We start from the raw sequence: 14,089 nt of genomic DNA, 5'->3' as shown, positions 1-14,089 counted from the left end.
AAATAATATACTTATACTCTCTGCTTATACAATCCCAACAGCAAGATAAGTTTCACCGAAGTTCAATTAGGGGAATGACTAATTCACTGAATTCACTGGGATTATCTATAGACTGTGAGTGAGGTGTTGCTCACCAGTGCATGAGTGATCCCAAAACTACCATAATAGAAAGATTTCACCCCAACTGATGATGGCTTCTCCATAACCACATAGATAGAGTTTTTGCCTTCAATTAACTTCCCTTAGCCTCTATAGCAGTGGTTTTTTAATCTGGGAGCCACAACTCCTTTCGGGTCACACTAAGATACCCTGAATATCAAATATTTGTTATGATTCATAACAGCAGCAAATTGCAGTTATGAAGTAGCAATGAAAGTAATTTTGTGGTTGGGAGGTCACCACCATTTGAGGAAGCGTGTTAAATGGTTACGGCATTAGAAAGGTTGAGAACCACTGCTCTGTCTATACTCTAGCACATGAGGCCATGTACAGTTAGGGCAGAACCACATTCAAATGCCTGGTAAGAGCAGCTGAACTCTCGGGAGAGGATCCAGTGACCATCCCCACACCCTCCTTTAATGATCTGTTACCAAAAAGCTTTGCCGTGATGACCTCTTGCAAGCGGGCACAGCTGAACTAATGAAGAGGAAGACATTTCTCAGAGGACAGTGCTCTACAATTGATTGAGTGCAGCTATGCTTCCAATAAATCAGTGCCTGTCAGCAGAAACATTTCCATGGAAGATGACAAGCAAAGAGAGTCATGACTTGACAATGGGATAACTAGCATCAGAGAGACATGCAACCATTTGCACCGTGGCAGATTTAATGGTAGTCACTCACCTATGTCAGGCTTATTTTCCAGCATGTAGAGCTGGAACGGTCCTGAGGCCAAGCCCAATTCAGAGGCTAGCTCATCCTTCAAGAGACTGGGCAAGCGTGTGGAACTGATCCAGAATTCACTGCTGAGACCAACTGGAAGAGTTACAAAGACTGAAGCTTGTATTTTCCGAGAACTGAAGAGGCAGGCTGCTTCTTAAACTGTTGAGCATCAGAAGGCTCAAAGATGAAGCCGTTGGTAGACATGGAAGAAGAATTTACTGCCACTCAAGGATGCTAATAAAGGGCTAATGTGCTCGTGCCTCAGGGAAAGAAAGGTGACTTCAGTACAAAATCCCTGGGAGTCATTCTACAGTGAGTGTTGGGATTAAACTGCATCATCAGGCAGGCACACCAATAGGTACGAAGACCAATGCTGGCCACCATGGAAGCAGAGGCATGAGGTTCACAAGATCAAGGTCTGCCTGCACTATATAGAATGAGTTCAAGAGCAGCCTGGGTAACTTAATAAAAATGTAAAGAATGAACTGGAGATGTGGCTCAGTGGTAAAGAGCTTGTCTAGTCTGTGGGAAGTCCAAGGTTCAATCTCTATGAACCAAAATCATAACATTAAATAAATAAATAATTCTATCCACATTTCGTGTAGCCAGTAGAATCAGTGATTCAAAGCCATTTCCCCGGTGACCTAACTTTCTCTCACAGAGATCTACTTCTTAAAGGCCCCACTACATCCTAGCAGTACCAAAGGGTGCAATCAAGCCTTTCACATGTGGGACTTAAGGGACACTTAAGAGCACAGCCATTTTATTGCCCAAGGATCTAGATCATGATGCCCACACAGATGACAACATTGCTGTCCGCTCAGGCTCCCTGAGAAGGGTCTGTAGTTCCTGATGGCCATGGTGAGGTTTTCATGGCAACATATAACCACCAACTTCATTACGATGTGTCCTGACAAGCCACCATCTGCTCACACACGGAACACAGCTTCTGAGCATATTTTGCTCCACTAGACATCCACAGCTGCACTGCAGATTTCTACAGATGTAATATGATATGAACATAATTAAAAATTCATAGGCCATAGGCCAACATTTCTAAAATCACCCACCAAGTATAAGTTTTTAAAACGTAGGCAGAAAGACTTCCGTTCACTTGGACATAAATTTAGAAGTCATTCTTCAGGGCACGCTGAAGCCACTGTCAACAAAAGCTGTTGTTTTAGGGCCAAATAAGAAGTAAAAATATTATACAAGTTGACATTTTTGAAATTTCAGTGTCTCTGCTTGGGTGACCAAGAACCAGAGTCTAGATAGTCCAGACACCTATTATAAACCCAAATACTACTGCAAGAAAAAGAAAGAGGGGGGGGGAGGGAGGAAGAGAGAGAGAGAGAGAGAGAGAGAGAGAGAAAGAAATGAAAGAAGACAGAGAAAGAATAAAATGACTCCTAATAATATTCTTCTGTACTCATAGATCAGTGCCTGATTCAGCCATCACTAGAGACGCTTCCTCCTGCAGCAGATGGGAACAAATACAGAGACACAGCCAGACATTATGCAGAGAGAGAGAATGGTGGGGGGATGTTGGAACACACAGCTCTAAACAAGAGGTCTCCATCAATCCCACCTCTCAGAGCTCAGGGAACCCCATGAAAGAGGCAGAAGGAGTGGGGGAGACAGAAAGGACATGGGACACCAGAAGAACAAGGTCCTCTAAAACAACTGAGAAAAGCTCATTTGAGGTCCTTGAGACTGAAGCAGCAAGCACAGCACCAACACAGGTCTGCACCAGATCCCCTGCAGGTACACTAAGCTTACAGTTTAGTACTTTCATGGGACCACTGAATGCATAAACAAGCGGGGCTCTGATTCTTGCACTTTTTCTTGGGACTCTTTTATTTTGTCTGTTGGCTTGGCTTGTCCAACTTCGATATGATGGCTTATGTTTCATCTCATATTTTATTTTGTTATGTTTTGTTGTTGTCTCCTAGAAGCCTGTTCTTTTCTAAAAAGAGACAGAAAGGGGGCAGATCTTGATAGGGAGGAAGTATGGAGCAAGTGGGAGGAATGGAGGGAGGGGAAACTGTAATCAGATTATATTGTATGAGAGAATCAATGTTTAATAAAAGGTGGAATTGAAAGCTCAGTGTCTAATAAGAAATAAGTTATATAAGAAATATACAGCTATATCTTTTTATCTCCCCAAATTAATGTATCTTACCTAATAAATCAAGAGGTCTGAATCAATAATGGAGAGATAAACATTTGCAACCTGACTGTTGATCATTAGCAGGAACAGTTCTTTGTGGCGTACATCAAAAGCCTCTTTTGTTTGTCTGAATTTAGTGTTCCCTCTCTGGATATCCAGTGTCTCCATCAAAACATATCCACACAGGTCCAAAGAGAACACTAGCTTCCCGCTGTAAATCTATACAATGAGACAGCCCGGGATCATGTTCCAAGTGCAGCCACCTGGAGAGCTGTAGGCACAGGGTGGGCTACGACAAGAGGTTAAGGGTCATGTTTGAGGAAGAGAGAAGGTCTTCCGGGATTAAGTAAGAATGCTAGCAGATAACCTGATAGTGCAATTCTGGAGGGCTTCCCCAGGTTCCCGGAGCTTGCTGAAAACACATTATGAGCAGGACTGAGAAGGTTTAACCCTTGGGACCAGTGTGACATGAGGCAGATTCTCAACTTCTCTGAACTTCTCATTCTCTTATCTGCCAGTGAGACTACTATGACAATCTGAATGAAGAATGTCCCGCACAGGCTCACACATTTCAGTATTTGACTTCCAGTTGGCGGCATTTGAGGAGATGGTGGAATTTTAGGACATGGAGCCTTGCTCCATCACGTGAGGGAAGTGGGCTTTAAGAGTTTATGTAACCTCACACTACTTCCGGTTCATGGCTTCCTGTGTGATGAGATGCCATCAGCTGGCTTCCTGCTCTGGATGCCTGACTCCACGTCTTCCTCACCATTATGGGCTCCCCCTCTGGAACTGTAAGCCAGAGCCAATTCCTCATTCTTTAAGTTGCTTTTGGTCATGTCTGGTGTTTTATCACAGCAACAGAAAAATACTGATACAAGTGCCCCTGGCACTGGAGGACCCTTTTAAGGCAGTTCTTCCAAAAGTGACCCTAAGACACGACCATGTATCACTCTGCACATTCCCAGGCTCCTACACGGACCTCTTGTGTCAAAGTCCACATTAAAATACAACATAAAGTAAGTAAACCACTTCCAAGTTGTTCCTTGCAGACAAGGGAAGTTTGACATCTAGAGATATAAAACACATGCCCAGCATACTTGCTAGCTCATGCTAGCTTTCATTGCATGGTTACTGTCACCTTCCCCCAAAATAATATTCCAAGCCTATTGAACATGGAATTAGTGATAATTTCTGCAAAGTGACATCAACTTCATACTGTAGAAATGAGGAAGTGGAAACTTCTGGATGTGAAGCTATGATTCATGCCCTTCACTGCACAGAGGAGACACATGGGAAGCTTTTAGAGGCCCCATAGTCAAGGCTTTGCCTCAGACCAATAAATCAGGGTCCCTGGGGTGAGTTACAGACATTTGTAGTTAAAGAAATTTCCCAGGTGATTCATTGCGTGGCAAGATTTGAACATTCCCCAGCAAGCTCAGGGAAAGACTACAGAAGGTGCAATAACCCAGAGAAAAATTTGGGTGCCAGCAAACCAAGCAGGCATGAGAAGTTAATTGTTTTCTAGTCTCTCTAGATAAAGGGAACTAAATCCCATTTCCTACTTTTTATTTAAGACAGCAGTTCTCAACCTCCCTAATGCTGCAACCCTTTAATACAGTTCCTCATGTTGTGGTGACCCAAACCAGGAAATTATTTCATTGCTATTTTATAACTTTAATTTTACTACTGTTATGAATCGTAATATGATATCTGATAGCGGACTATCTGATAGGCGGCCTCTGTAAAAGGATTATTTGACCTCCCACAACCACAGATTGAGGACCACTGATCTAAGAGATAGATGAAATACGAGTCTAACAGAAGATTTGTATATTCACAACATTGGCAAAAATTAATGACTATAAAAGAGAGGGTTGGTGCATATGTGGACTTGAGGTATCTTTTTGGTACTGCGCTATCTGTCTGTCATGGTAATTGTGTAGATGTGAAGAATGTTGCACACGGATACACAGCACTAGCCCTTAGCTACCGCTTAATGTATGCTTGAAGGAATCCCATAACACGCATAGGAGGAGGCTCCAATACTTAGACGCAGATCCTCAGGTAGAAGCAAAAAAGTCAGAGACACATTGCCCAATAACAGAAGCATGGCAATCAATCATGACATTATTTATGGATTCCAGCATGCAACCACAAATCAAAATGGTATACAGGAATAACAATGTAGATGAGACTTAGGAACATAAAGGTAGCTATAAGAGCAGGTTTGGAGTCTATCAGTCCCCCTTATCTGTGGTTTTATCCCCTATGGGTTTAGTTATCAGGAGTCAACAGTCATCTGAAAATATTAGGTAGAAGTCTCCAGAAATAACCAATTCATAGATTTAATATATTATTCAATATGCTAAGATTGTTCTATGAATTGCTCATTATTATTGCCAGTGTGGTATTTTGCCTCACTTGTAAATTCTTTATGCTCAGAAGTACAGCATACATAGAGTTCAGTATCAGCTGAAATGTTGGGTCCGCATGAAATGTCTCAGAAGCTGTTATCTGAGGATAAAAGGGGACAGCTCCACACACTCCTGAGGATAAAGGGAACTCCTTTATAAACTCTGAATGGTGCCGTCTCACACAGTTGAAAGGCAGGTGAGATAAAACTGCATCACCTAAGCAGGCGAGGAAGGAAAAAGACAAAGGACACACTCACAATGATGCTTGCCTCTGGGAGAAAAGCAGCAGCGAGGCAGGGATGTGTTGAGACTCACAGAGGCAGAAGCACAATGTAAATGGTGTTCTGATTGCTATATGAGCCATGAGACAGGTATCCACTTAAAGGCAAGTAAATAAAAGATGGCTGGATACAGGCGGTGGTGGTTGGCTCTGTGGGTAAAGGGGCTTGCCACCAAGCCTGATGATCTGAGTTTGACTCCTAGGACCCATATGATGGAATTTCTCCTCAAGTCCTCTCATCTTTGTTTGTGTGCCACATGTACAGACACACACACACACACACACACACACACACTCAAATTAATACATTTTTGAAATCATGATTACTCTAACTCTGTGTACAAGAATTGCAAAGATAGAAGAAAAAGAAAAATTTCTCTGACGACAGCAAAATCAGCGATGAGAAGAAACTTCAAGACTTTCTATGATTTTGGTTGAAATCAAATACTTAATTTGCTAGAATCGTCCCATTTTCCAGATTCTATCTCCTGTCAGAAGCAAGGAGAGGGACAAAACAGACCCCGTCCTGTTAAAGCACAGGGGTTCCTTCATGTTGCCTGTCACACATCTCCTAGTGTGGCTAACTAGGAATGAACAATCATGAAAGCAGGAAAATGCCAAATCCTAGCCAGAAAACTCCAACTTTGAACTCCACACTTCCAAGATCTTTTGAGGGTTATATTCTTTATATTTCTATAAGAAATTAATGCACCTTAACATCCAGTACGGCAGGACCCATCCAGCAGAGTGGCCTTATCAATTATCCATATTGTTGGCTAGGGAAGGCAGAGTTATTTATGGCAGGATACCCTCCACCAAAGGCGAGGCCATGGGAGCTGTGGACGGTTTTATTTTTCTTGTCTCTGCTTTGTGACGAGAAATTTATCAGAACCATTTTGTCTTTTCTAGGTCTCCTCCGTTTCAAGCCCAGTGACAAGCTTCGCCCTTTCTCATCTGAAATGTTTGAAACTATGTTTCAGCCTTTCGCTGCTGCGTCCGCAGCCATGAGTATGCTCAGGCTACAGAAGAGGCTTGCCTCCAGCGTCCTGCGCTGTGGTAAAAAGAAGGTCTGGTTGGACCCCAACGAGACCAATGAAATCGCCAATGCCAACTCCCGTCAGCAGATACGGAAGCTGATCAAAGATGGGCTGATCATCCGGAAGCCTGTGACTGTGCATTCCCGGGCTCGATGCCGGAAAAACACTTTGGCTCGACGGAAGGGCAGGCATATGGGCATAGGAAAGCGGAAGGGTACTGCCAATGCCCGGATGCCCGAGAAGGTGACCTGGATGAGAAGAATGCGGATCCTGTGCCGCCTCCTCAGGAGATACCGTGAATCCAAGAAGATTGACCGCCATATGTATCACAGCCTTTACCTGAAGGTCAAAGGGAATGTCTTCAAAAACAAGCGGATTCTCATGGAGCACATCCACAAGCTGAAGGCAGACAAGGCCCGCAAGAAGCTCCTGGCTGACCAGGCTGAGGCTCGCAGGTCTAAGACCAAGGAAGCAAGAAAGTGCCGGGAGGAGCGCCTCCAGGCCAAGAAGGAGGAGATCATCAAGACTCTGTCCAAGGAGGAAGAGACCAAGAAATAATAGAGCTTCCCTCGAGTCTGTACATAGTGGGCTGCCTGTGGCCTCAGGTGGATCAGTCATTAAAATAAAACAAGCCTTTGTCTGGTGCCCTCTTTTTTGGCAAAAAAAAAAAAAAAAGAAACTATGTTTCAACTTTCAGGAAGCATTGAACACCCAAGCATAAAGTTATCGATTCTGACATTCAGTAGCCAGAGAGAAGACAGATCTGTTTAGAATCTGAGTCAGCAGGTCACCTTAAGATCAATTTCGTAGAATTTAGAATAGAATGTTTCTCCTTACACAACCAGGCTCTGAAGAGTTTGAAGACTGTATTCCAGCCTTACCCAAGCAAGCTCTGAAACTCCTACTTTGCATGACATAAAACGTAAGCAGAAAACCAGCAAACATCTGGCTGCAGAAACATCTTGGCCATTAGCAGTGGATTCTAAAGTATTAGGAGGGTTTTAAACACCCTGGAGGCCACATAGAATATGTTGCAGATTCCTAAATCTTGTTCCAGACTTCATTCAAAACTGTGTGTTGAATCCAGAAGCTGTTGCAAAAAGCCTAGGCCATTTTGAACCAGGAACCCACTGCCCCAAAGGCTGTCTCACATATCATGAGCAAAACCCTAGGTTTGGAGAATCTAGCTCTTTGAGCACTTGGTTGATGAGGGCACCCATGCAGGTATGACCCTGGCCACCATTTACCCTGTTTTCAGCCCCGTCTGTTAGAATAGACCTCTTTCCTCCCTGCTTTCCCAGTGAGGTCTTCCCTAGGTTAATTTGTTTGGATTTCAGGATCATTTCCAATCAACCCACTATGAGCAAGTATGAACTGGGAGCTGGAAACGGAACTACCACACCCTGGCCACCAACACTCTCCTGGGCAAGCTCCTGATGAGACAGAATGCAAATGTGTTCTATAGTAACCAGTGAAGGAACCTGGAGATTGAACTAAGCACAACTGCCCACTGAAATAACATCTCAATGCTACTTCTTAAAGGGGATGTGTACTGGACATCCTAGGAGCTTTTAAAACACAAAGTACCCTTTAGTTTAAACGTGAGTTTCTTTCTGGTCCCTGTGCTAGCAAAGGTGGGCCTGATGCTCCAAACACATTTTTGTCATGTTCAGTCTGCCTCCCTTCCTAACCAGCCCCCACCTGACATTTGCACAAGTTCCTAGGTGACCTTGACCACTTTCAGCATTGTGACCTTGACTGGAAGCAAATCTTCATCTTACTTTTTCCTCCAGACCCAAATCTACTGAGGTAGGAAAAAGTTGCTTTAAGAAAGAAGGCCAATAGAATCATTTTGAGGGTCAGGCCGCTGTGGTTTACTGAGTTGGAAAACACCATCAGTCTTGGTTCCCACGGACTCACTGATAAGGAGAGTTAACAGCTGGCACGGCAAACTCCTGACAGGATCTCCTGATAATGCCTTCATCGCGACGTTTTCAATTTTATGGGATTTACTATAAGAAAATGTCAGAGCAATGAAACTTGTCCTTCCCTCCCCCAGGGTATGACCTAGTCCTGTGGTTAGGATAAGCCACCTACCTGCACCTCCCCCCCCATCTTCTCAACCCCAGGAGCCCTGTTTGTCCAGGGTTCTTTGGTAAATAGAGACTTTTCTAAGGCATGTTTGTTTTTATATACTAAATAAAAGCATTTAGGGGTGCAGAATGGAGCTCAGGGCATGAAGCATGAAGCATAAAGCATGTGAAGGACCCAGCCAGGTCTAGAGGCCCGAGTCTAGCCAGTTTGCCCTAAGGCAATACCTGGTTCCAAAAAAGACCACAAACTGAAATTGCCCAGGCACCACCCAGGAACAGACCATCCAAAGGAAATTCCCAATGTTCCAACCATTGTAGATAGGATCACCTGCCAGCACACACTCACTGCTTTTCACCAGGACACCCCTAGACAAATGTCAGCTAATCAGGAGTCCTGAACCTTAGAAATCCCTCACCCCAACCTTTGCTACCATAAAAACCCAACCCGAACTGAACTCTGGCTTTCTGATGGATCACTCCAATACACTGGACACACAAAGAGTCCAAGTTTGCAAACTTGGATAAGAGTTGATGTAGGAGGGTTATCTGTCTATGTGTTACTTTCATTGATTAATAAAGAGACTGCCCCAGCCTTTTGATAGGGCAGAAAAATAGGTGGGTGGAGTAGATAGAACAGAATGCTGGGAAGAAGGGAAGTGAGGCAGACACCATGGAGCCAGACGCGATAGCTCTCCTCTCCAAGATGGACGCAGGTTAAGATCCTTCCCAGTAAGCTACCACCTCATGGTGCTACACACATTAATAGAAATGGGTTAATCAAGATGTGAGAGTTAGCCAGTAAGAGGCTAGAGCTAATGGGCCAAGCGGTGTTTAAATGAATACAGTTTCCATGTAATTATTTCGGGGCATAAGCTAGTCAGGCGGCAGGGAGTTGGGTGGCAGGAACGCAGCCTGCTGCTCCTTCTACAAAGAGTAAAGGCTCTTTGCTTTTACATACAGGACTTGGTCTCCTAATTTATTTGGGGGGGAGTCTGTGATCTGGGCATAATACATGGAACATATCCTGTTCAATCTCCAGGACCACACAAACCAGTGTGGGGATGTACACCTAGGAGGTAGAGGCAAGAGGATCAGGAATTTAGGCTATCCTCGGCTGCCTACTGTGATGCTAGCCTCGGATACATGAGACTCAACCTTAGAAAAACAGACATAAGATTAAGCCAATTAATTATTCCAATTTTCTGATTCTTTGTCCTATTTTAAAATTCTTGCTTTTCTATCTAATTTGCACCCATTTCCACATGTAAAATTCAAGGCCATGCTAATTTCGTAATACATCAGGTTTATGCATGATACTCTGAATTTCTGCTTAGAATCTCATCCCCTTGCTTACCTGATGCCAGTGATGGTAACTCTAGTTAAAACAGCATGATTATAAAAATGTGGAACAAGTTCTAGTGATGTCTTGCTTGGAGAAAGAATGATGTGAGACAGAGTTCCCTTTCTTTTTGGTCTCCTTCACCTTCTCTTTTTTGGCTAACCCCTGCTCCTATTTATTAAATCTCTTGTCTGTCTATATCTTCCTTTCTCCATTTGACAAGTTATTAGAATGTACCCCTCATCCCTCCATGATGACAGTCCCTCATTGGTCATGCCATTTTCTAGTCCCTTTTACATCTTACATTCTCTAGTCATTATTTCCACAATGTTGAGTTTACAGCCTTTTCATCTTGTGTAGTAAATACAGTTTAACCTTCATGACTCACATATATACCAGTCATAAAAGATGAAAGTAAAATATTGCTAACATGACGATCAGATGAAACCCAGACGCTAAGGCTGGGCAATGTGAAAGGGTCATTGACTTCTCATCTTCAGTGCCCAGAATTCTGTCACATCTTATTACTTCATATTAAACTTAGACTTTAATTTCTAGTTACCTTTTCTTTTCCTTATTAATAAAAGAAATATGTCATTATTGTATCAAAATCACCCCGCCAGTCCATTTTGAAGAGATGCACCTGGAAGTTTGTTTGCTTGGCTCAATGGCTTTTGGTGCCACTGTCTGGCTTTGGTTGTTAAAGTTTTTACTTTCTACACTTGCTTTTTTGATGCTGTACATCAGTAAAGGAATCTTAGAAGCTAATATAATGCATGGACTTGCTAGTCCTTCCTGTCTGGAAAGTGTACAAGTCCAGAAGAGGTTTCTGGTCAGAGTCTCATTAACAGGAAGCAGTCATCAAACAAATGGCTAAAAGGGGACCTCGCCTGTGCAAAGTTCTGACTGTACTTAACATGGTCCAGCAAGGAAATCCCAGGGGTAATGCTGTAGTCTGCCAAGCCTGCCACTCTGACAAGTCTAGCCCTGCTTGTTCGCCTCTGCCTGACAGGTCCCGCTGTTCCAATCATGCACTGTCGACCAGAAAATCTTCGTGTGTGTGCAGATTAGTTCTGTGTGCACCACAGGAACACAGTGAGCAGGAGGCAGAGTTCAGAAGAACTTGCATTACTCTTCTGAGTGTTCCCAAAAGCCCCTCCATTTTTAATCTAGTGGTCGGAGTAGAAGTAAATGAATCAGGGACCAATGTCATGACCAGCGCCTCTGTGGTCTAAAGATGTCTGCTTCCAGATAAAAATCCCACCACTTGTCATTTCCTTCTCTATCCTCCAATTACATATGACCTGGGATGTTTTTCAAGGTTTTGTTAGTAAAAACCATTTCATCTTTTAGAACTTGTTGTATTCAATAAAGATTTGGGCCGGGAAGTTCTGGGTCCTGAGCCCAGGGGCTAGCACAGTGGTTCTTAAATTTTCTAATGCTGTGACCATTTAATATAGTTCCTCAAGTTGTAGTGACCCCTAATCATAAAATTATTTTTGTTGCTGCTTCATAACTCTAACTTTGCTACTGTTATGAATCGTAATGTAAATTTCTATTATGTAGGAAATCTGATATGTGGCCCCTGTGAAAAGGTTATTTGGAAACCAGCAAGGGGTCATGACCCACAGGTTGAGAATCACTGGCCTGGCATCTGTAAAACATATACTGCACCACAGAGCTGTATCCCCATACCCGACTCCATTAAGTTTTAAGAATGAATCATGAAAGCAAGAGTTAAAGAACATTCTCTGACTTAAAATTAGAACCACCCAATACAAACACACACTTGGAAGAAAATGTCTTCACTCCGTCTTTTTCTATTTCCTTTCCAGATAAGAGAATAGAATCCTGTTTTTTTCCTATTAGGTCTGTGATTTCACATCTCAGTGAATTAACTCTGGGTAATAATGTATAAATCATCATCATAATAATCTCTGGATATTTAATGAGTAAAAAGCATAATAAACAATAGCCCACAGAATTCGCAAGGAAAGTGTGCAGGCACTGATAACCAAGATGTGGGATGGCACTGGATTTTATGGTTTTACCTCTTCCCTATTTTTTAATTGCTACAATTGTCATGTGTTATTGGTCAAATTAAAAGACTTAACAAATAAATTGAGAATATTTATTGTGTGGGGGCCTGGAGAGATGGCTCCATGGTTGAGACTGCTTGGCTGCAATTGTAGAGAACCAGAGTGCAGTTCTCAGGACCCATGTCAGGTGGCTCACAACAGCCTGTAGTGCCAGCTCCAGGGCATCTGATGCCCTCTTCTGGCCTCCACAGGCACCTGCACTCTTCCCTATACACACACACACACACACACACACTTTTTTCTTCATTTTTTTTAAAAGAAAAGGGCCCCATAAGTAGGCAAAAGAGTCAGCAACAGCCCCTGTTCCCCCTGTTAGGAACCCCACAAGAACACCAAGCAACTCAGCTGTAACATATATTCAGAGGACCTAGGCCAGATTCCTAAAGGCTCTCTGATCTCTGGTAACCACCATAAGTCCAGGTCAGTTGATTCTATGTGCTGTATTCTCTTTGTGTCCCTAACCCCTCTGGTTCCTCTGAGTCTTCCTCCCCTCCTCCTCAAGACTACCAGAGCTCTGCCCAATGTTTGGCTGTTGGACTCTGTGTCTGCTCCCATCAGTTGCTGGATAAAGTCTCTCTCATCTCTTTAATGATGGTTCTGCTAGGCTCTGGTCCCAGAATACTCTGCAGGCAGGACGAGCTGTAGGTTAAAGGTTTTATAGTTGGGTTGATATCTCAATCCCTCCACTTGAAGCCTTGACTGGTTACAGAAGATGGCCTGTTCAAACTCTGTGTCCCCCATTACTAAGAGACTTTGCTATAAGAGACTACTAATCTACTCTTATAGATTCCATGGAGTTTTCCTTGTATTGGGTTTCCACCTTACCCCCAAAATGCCCCTGCGTTCCAGTCATTTCTCCCAGTATTTGCCCACTACACTTGATCCCCCCTGTTTCCAACCTCTCCTGCACCCAGTCCACCCATGAAATCTATTCTATTTCCCTTTCCCAGAGAGGTCCTTACATCCCCCTTTAAGCCTCTCTGGTTCTGTGAACTGTTGCATGGCTATCTTTTACTTCACAGCTAATATCTACTTATAGCAAACACACTATCTTAAGAATGGATTTTTTAAAAAAAAATTATTGGTCCAGTATTTTAGAGAGCACATAGACAACTTTATGCTTCTCTGTCCTCTTCTCAGAAGGAAAAACCCTGCAGAAAGGCAGAGCATCCAAAGGGCAGGCTCTACTGGAGTATGTCCCAAAGCGCTGGTGAGAGTTCTGATTGCCTGGAAACTTCTAAGCACCTGGTGGAAAGCAGTCCAGCCATGCAGCTCTATTCTGAATCAAAAGGAAAAACCAGCCCACTACACTCCCTCATTTCCCACTAGGGCATGATTTGTCTCTTTCTGTTGAATTGCAAAGGGAGACAGAAAGCAGTGGGGTAGCCAGGGAGATGGAAAGGAAAATAGGTACTCTCCATTAAAAAGATGTGCGTGGGAGGCAGCATGGACTTTCCCACCTTAGGCAAAGGGGAAAAAAACTTAAAAGGGGTTTTTGATATTGGGGGAATGAGTTAAGGGCCTCAGTTCTATCCACTTTCCTGAAACTGGCATAATCTCATTTTTCTTTATGACTGTAAAATCCCATTGTGTACACACACAGAACTCTCTCTATCATTTGTTGACGACACCTGGGCTCATCTTGGAAGTCAGCTATTGAAAACAGTGCCACAATAAACATGGTGTGCAGTTCTCTCTCTCTGTCTCTCTCTCTCTGTCTCTCTCTGTCTCTCTCTGTCTCTCTCTCTCTCTCTCTCTCTCTCTCTCTCTCTC

General features: G+C 43.3%; 1 protein-coding gene and 1 pseudogene across 3 annotated transcripts in view; one reads left to right on the top strand and one right to left on the bottom strand.

Moving 5' to 3' along the window:
* Window positions 1-14,089, bottom strand: part of Rgs6 (regulator of G protein signaling 6) — a 545,705-nt gene that overhangs the window by 439,962 nt on the left and 91,654 nt on the right. The window lies entirely within an intron of this gene.
* Window positions 6,737-7,422, top strand: LOC101985462 (annotated as a pseudogene).

This window comes from Microtus ochrogaster, chromosome 1 (assembly GCF_000317375.1).
Source record: "Microtus ochrogaster isolate Prairie Vole_2 chromosome 1, MicOch1.0, whole genome shotgun sequence".
NCBI lineage: Eukaryota > Metazoa > Chordata > Mammalia > Rodentia > Cricetidae > Microtus > Microtus ochrogaster.
This window is presented reverse-complemented; position numbering and strand designations above follow the sequence as displayed.